Below are 7,495 nucleotides of genomic sequence, written 5' to 3'. Positions count from 1 at the left end.
TTGTTTACGTACAAATTACGAAGAAACTTAGGATTCAACTCCCTCTGAGCCCTTGTAGATTTTGATCAAATACGGAGCAATAATATCCCTTAATACAATAAATACCTTTCCTTTTATTTACTATTTAAAAACAGTGGTTGATCTATGACCCTTATGGAGCTACATGTACGTATAAGATATTCAGTCCAAACGTTGTCTATAAGGGAGCTATAAGTTTGATATAAACGTTAAAATTTATTTGGCCGTTTTAATTTTATTTGACTTTATTTGCCTTTTTAACTTGATTTGAATCGAGAGTCACTGATAAGTCTTTTGTAGACGTCACGCGCGTCTAGCGCAAAAACTGGCAAAATTTATATACCGGTATCCATTTATGATGAGTTTATGTAGATACGTTGTAACAGTATCTTGGCTCCAATCTACTAATATTTGGTCTTATTTCCTATTTTGAAAATTTAGTACTCTTAATTTCAGCGTAAATAAGATATATATACTAAAAACCTCCCACATTGTAGACTAGCACAACCATAATTGTGACACCATGCATTCAGTATTCCTACCGTACAAAAAAATATTAACTAAAATAATTGATACAAGGCAATATAATAATGATCGTCATACAACCGATAAAAATGAAAACATAACGTTAAAAGTTACGACCGAAGCGCTTTTCTGGAGCGACCTTCTTAGGGAACGCTCAAAGCTGAATGAATATTAAGGGCCAACAACTTACAAAGAACAGATTAAATGATATATTATTTAACCAACATGATTGCAGAAAGTAAGAATTCGTAGAGCAAAACAGAAAAATTTGAAATCAAAAGAGATAATACACCGGGTATTGATCCTTTCTATTGCTTAGAGTTCAGTAGAAAATACATATACATGCTCAACCTAAACATACTATTTGACCTACTGCGAGTTGTTCAGTTTTACTGTTACTCCTGTTTTTCCTAAAATATGGGTGCTAGAAAAACAGCAAGTAAAATGGCCAATATCAGATCAGATCCGTACGTTTTGAAAAGAATTCTCTTCTTTTGAGAAATATTTATTTTGTCATCCAATTTTTCACCGCTTACTGTCTGTGGTTTTATTTCATCCATTAACTTTAAAGTATCAGTATGTTTTCAATTCATATTGTTTCGTTTCGTTCCGCTTTTATTTCGTTTCGCTCTTTTTGTCCCTTTTCTATTTTTGATATTTCAATCAAAAGTTTAAAAAATCAAACTTTCAAAAAGTGAAATAATCAACATTGCACGTAAAGTTTAATATTTTAAAAGTTTAAACATATTTAGAATTTTAAAATTTTAATAATTTGGTTAAAACTTAAAAATTAAAAAACTTTTACACAATTTGAAATTTTGATATTTTAATACTGATCAAAATTCCAAAAATCCAAAGTTTTAAAACTTAAAAAAAACTTTGAATTTATAAGTGTTACATGTTATATATAGCTTTAATACAAAAATTCGACGATTTTTTATACCAATTTAAACATACTCTGATCAAATAAGGAATATCATGCACTTGACAACAACAATCAGGGTGGATTCATCTGATTCATTACTTTTAAAAAACGTCCCATTCGTGTTTAGCAACAGTCGGGCAACTTGCCATATTGACTTAAAAATACGGACGAATTAAGCACTTAGCTGAGATAACATCATTAATTCATATTAAATAAGACCAACTTCCATTGCGTTGTAAATTATTGGTGGGAATGCAAGGCTGTGTTGGTATCCTTATTACAAGTATCTTAAATAATTGATTAAAGGCGAAATTGTACTGGTTTGTGTATCGATTGCACAGTTGCTTACAGTAATCAGTTGCTTATCTGTGCTACACTACAAAAGTAGTGGTACTCCAGAAAATGGAGGAAAGAATAAAGAAGAAGCTGGTAAAAAAGAAACAAGAGTGGGGCTATTTTTTAAAAAAGTGTGGCGAGTTGTTAAGAAAGTGGGCAATTTTTTTCTGGGGCGAGTTGTTGATATCATATATATACCGAAAAATCTATCAAGAAAAACAACAAAAAGAATTGAACAAAGCGAAATCTCAATACAAATCTGATCAAATGAGTTCCAAAATCAACCAAAAAGAAAGAGCTGAGTACAACACCAACTCAATACTATAGTAGGGTGCCCAATCAACGAATTTGATCGATTTGCTTTAACGGAATACACAGCTATATTGTATAGAGAGAGGAGAACAAGCCTCATCGAAATAACGTTGTCGTCGTTGTCTGCCGTGGTCAAGTTTTTTTTTTAATCAGGGTCAAAGCGTTAATCAAAAATTCCAGAAAAATGCACAGTCACATTTAGATTATTTATAGAAAAAAATCTTTCGTATCTGCATTTTGAACTTATTTTATATTTTTTTCTTCAAAAATGACTTTATATTGACTATTTTTGCATAAAAGTTGCACATTTGAAAATTTCAAACAGCTGTTAAATAAATAACAGCGACCTTGACCTATTTTAATTTCTAAGTTTGAAATTTATGTATTTTATTCCGTACAAGTTGTTTTTTTTAGATCTTAACTTTAATAATTTGTCGAAACCAAAATATGTATTTTGATAGTTCGTCAATTTCTAGGTATTACATATCAAATTTCTGTTATTGGGTGTGAAAGAGAATATATAAATGATTTGTTTCGAAATTTGTGTAACATTAGCGTCAAACTCTGTGTATATCTTTGCTTAACAGAAGTAAAAAATTCTGCAAATGGAGAAAAAGGGGGGTTAAAGTTATGAAAACAAAACGTATATTAGAAACAGTTAAAACACATATACAGATGACTAAATGAGCAACAATTGGCTATAAAGTTTACAAGTATTCCAAAAATATAATAAGGGAGAGGGTTATGTACAGCACCGATGTATATTACAAACAATTGCAAACAACAAAGGCGCGGGAAACCAAAGGGACATTAAAAACCTATAAATTAAAGACAAGTTGACAATAAAAACAAAAACAAAAACAAAGGCAAATAGAAAATTAAAAACCAATTGTTCAGAGAACAATTGAAAGTCTTTCCACACCAAAGAACTTTTTATAAGAAGATACTTTCTTCATACTAATAAGATAAATAATGGTTTAATTATATTTTTGAGTGATATAAGGGAGATAATATGCTTCCGGTCTCATATGATAGCTTTTTTCACACTTATTCCAAAAATATATAGTTTCTATATACTTTTGTATATAGAAGGGGAAATAATTGGCCACTTCCGGTCTGATGGAAGTCATATTTAGGCTTCAGTAATCAGTTTATGTATCTATATGACAAAATATATGGATTCTGAGTACTTTTAGATGAAAAAAATGCAAAAAGGCTACTTCCGGTTTTCTCAAGGTCACTTCAGGTAGCAATTTTTCAAGGTCATTTGTCACTCAACCTTTTGTATCAAGTCAAATGTCTTTATAATGAACGTTATTGAAGTTATTATCAAATAACCTCATATCAAGACATTTCAGGGGCAACAACTCCTATAAGATACCATTTAATTGTATAAGACTAAATGTAGCATATCTTCATTACAATAAAGCAGACATTTTGCACTTGTTCTTTTATATGTATCTCTCACAGTGTCAGAGAAAATGCAAAAACAAGCAAAAGTCACAATTGAGAACTTGACCTTGACCTTTGACCTTGACCTAATTTTCTAAGTAGGACCCAGGGAACTCAAATAAAAACATTCCAGGGTTATACAGTTAACGGTTTATGAGATAAAAAAACATACGAACAAATTTATTCTGTAAAGGTAGATAACTCCTTTAAAATTTCATCGAATCGCTTCGATCCAAATACGCCAAAAATTACTGAGGATGTAACGAACAATTTGTAAAAAGAATTTTGTCGCTATCTTTTTTTGTTACGAAGGAGATACGCTCTGATGATAAACAGTGAATAGGGAGATAACTCTTACAAAGAAAATGGTTCGGCTTAGCAGGGTGAAATTTAAAAGCGCATAAACTATACGATACAATATGAGAAATATCTAAGCGACATATTGCGAAACAAATGTTTATCGCAAGAACAAAATTTGGCGGAAGAAAAAAAAAAAAAAATAATAATCAGAACAAAAACAATAAGTCTTTCCACAGAAAAGTGGAAAGACTTAATAATCAGAACAAATACAATAAGTCTTTCCACAGAAAAGTGGAAAGACTTAATTATGGTCGAAGCTAGTATTACCTACTCCTATAGTTTAAGCCCACCAACCACGGTTAAGGTCAGAGACCATAAGACAGATAAGACAGATTTAAAAAAAAAATTACATATCTTTCCCCACTAGATAAATTATTACTATATTTCACTCGATTTCAAAATTGAGTAGATGTTTTATTTATTGTTCAGAAAATATTATGGATTGCTTTATTTTCGTTCGATTGCTAACAATGATTAATACTAAAGGTACAAACAGAAATATGAAACATCGTCATCTTCGTCGTCATCAATGTTTCTAACTTCAACCAGACGAGTGTTTACATTTTGACATATTTCATTTGCCTAACATGGGCATAAATCTGTACATGATAGATTTTGTTCGAAGCAAATGCAGCCCTTTGAAAACACAGATTTCTCCTTAAAAGTACAAACTAAATATTGCGAAATTCATATGACATCTGACCTTCGATATAGACAAGGAACAAGTCATTCTTCTTTTCCCATCTTGAAGGACTTTCTAGCTAGCTAATTGTGACATGGAATAAGTAACGAATAAGGAATACCATAAGATTCTCCTCTTCAGTAAGAAGAGGAGAATCTTATGGTAAAGTTTTGCAATATGGGAAGACATCAAATTTATGTATGGGGTGAAGCTCTTATTTCATAAGAGGAAAAAGGAGGATGTTTGACTAGGGAGGAATTTTGAATTGTAGCCAAATTTAGGCTCAATTTGTTTAGGTCACTATGATCTATTTTAATTTTTGATTTGAGATCATTCAACCTATCATATCATCAAGATCACGAGCTGCATCTATAGATTCGTCGATGTCACAATTAGCTAGCTAGAAAGTCCTTCAAGACTTAAAAAAAACTGTGCGCTCACCGATCCCAAACAGGGATGACATTGTATCGCATCAGGTTACAGCATGTGCGGCTGGTAGAATGTTACATATAGCAAACCCCAAACTTAATCGCTTTTAATACGTGTGGTATACGATGCACCTTGAAGTAATCGATTTTGAATTCTGTGCATGTCTCTGGTGGTAGCAATGTGTTCTTAGTGATGAAAAAACCTATTAGCGCTTATGTACCCATTCCAGCGCTCGGTTAATACCCTGTTACTTATTCGTTACTTATTTGCTTTTAATACGCGGGGTATACGTTGCACCTTTTAGAAAAGGATTTTCAATTGTGTTCATATCTTTGGTGGTAGCAATGTGTTCTTAGTGATGAAATAACCTATTAGCGCGTATGTACCCGTTCCAGCGCTCGGTTAATGCCCCGTAATTTATTCGTTCCTTATTCTCTTTTAATCCGCGGAGTGTACGTTGCACCTTGAAATTAATCGTTTTTCAATTGTGTTCATGTCTCTGGTGGTAATAATGTGTTCTTAGAGATGAAATAACACTATTAGCGCGTATGTACCCGTTCCAGCGCTCGGTTTATAACTTGTTACTTGTCGTTACTTATTCAATTAATAATACGTTTGTTATACATTGCACCTTTTAGAAAACGATTTCCAATTGTGTTCATGTCTCTGGTGGTAACAATGTGTTCTTAGAGATGACATTACCCTATTAGCGCGTATGCACCCGTTCCAACGCTTGGTTAATAACATGTTACTTATTCGTTCCTTATTCGCTTTTAAAACGCAGGGTATATGTTGCACCATGGAATAAATCGATTTTGAATTATGTGCATGTCTCTGGTGGTAACTATGTGTTCTTAGAGATGAAATAACCCTATTAGCGCGTATGTACCCGTACCAGCGCTCGGTTAATTCCTTGTTACTAATTCGTTACTTATTCAAATAAAATACGTTTGTTATACATTGCACCTTTTAGAAAAGGATTTTCAATTCAGTTCATGTCTCTGGTGGTAGCAATGTGTTCTTAGTGATGAAAACACCTATTAGCGCTTATGTACCCATTCCAGCGCTCGGTTAATACCCTGTTACTTATTCGTTACTTATTTGCTTTTAATACGCGGGGTATCCGTTGCACCTTTTAGAAAAGGATTTTCAATTGTGTTCATATCTTTGGTGGTAGCAATGTGTTCTTAGTGATGAAATAACCTATTAGCGCGTATGTACCCGTTCCAGCGCTCGGTTAATGCCCCGTAATTTATTCGTTCCTTATTCTCTTTTAATCCGCGGAGTGTACGTTGCACCTTGAAATTAATCGTTTTTCAATTGTGTTCATGTCTCTGGTGGTAATAATGTGTTCTTAGAGATGAAATAACACTATTAGCGCGTATGTACCCGTTCCAGCGCTCGGTTTATAACTTGTTACTTGTCGTTACTTATTCAATTAATAATAGGTTTGTTATACATTGCCCCTTTTAGAAAACGATTTCCAATTGTGTTCATGTCTCTGGTGGTAACAATGTGTTCTTAGAGATAACATTACCCTATTAGCGCGTATGTACCCGTTCCAACGCTTGGTTAATAACATGTTACTTATTCGTTCCTTATTCGCTTTTAAAACGCAGGGTATATGTTGCACCATGGAATAAATCGATTTTGAATTATGTGCATGTCTCTGGTGGTAACTATGTGTTCTTAGAGATGAAATAACCCTATTAGCGCGTATGTACCCGTACCAGCGCTCGGTTAATTCCTTGTTACTAATTCGTTACTTATTCAAATAAAATACGTTTGTTATACATTGCACCTTTTAGAAAAGGATTTTCAATTCAGTTCATGTCTCTGGTGGTAATAATGTGTTCTTAGAGATGAAATAACCCTATTAGCGCGTATGTACCCGTTTCAGCGCTCGGTTAATACTCTGTTACTTATTCGTTCCTTATTCGCTTTTAATACGCGTGGTATGCGTTGTACCTTGAAATAAATCGTTTTTCAATTGTGTTCATGTCTCTGGTGGTAACAATGTGTTCTTAGAGATGAAATAACCCTATTACCGCGTATGTATTCGTTCCAGCGCTCGGTTAATAATCTGTTACTTTCGCTTATAAGACGTTAGTTATACGTTGGACCTTTTGAAAATAAATCTTTCCAATTTATGTCTCGTCTCTTGTGGTTATTATGGGTTGAAAAAAAACCTTATAAGCGTGCTTGTACACGTTTCAGCGTTTAGCTGTTACACTGTTACTTATCCGCTTATATTATGTTTGTCTTATGTTGCACCTTTTAAAAAGAAATCTTTTCAATGTATTTCTTGAAATACAGTCTGTGATGGTAACTATGTGTTCTTACAGGTGAAATAGCCCTATTAGCGTGTATGTTCCCATTTCGGCGCTCGACTGATACACTGTTACTTATTCTCTCATAATATGTTTGTGATACGTAGCACCTTCTAAAAAAAGTAT

The sequence above is a fragment of the Mytilus edulis genome, chromosome 9 (genome assembly GCF_963676685.1).
Source record: "Mytilus edulis chromosome 9, xbMytEdul2.2, whole genome shotgun sequence".
Classification (NCBI taxonomy): Eukaryota; Metazoa; Mollusca; class Bivalvia; order Mytilida; family Mytilidae; genus Mytilus; species Mytilus edulis.
Note: the sequence above shows the minus strand (reverse complement) of the source record.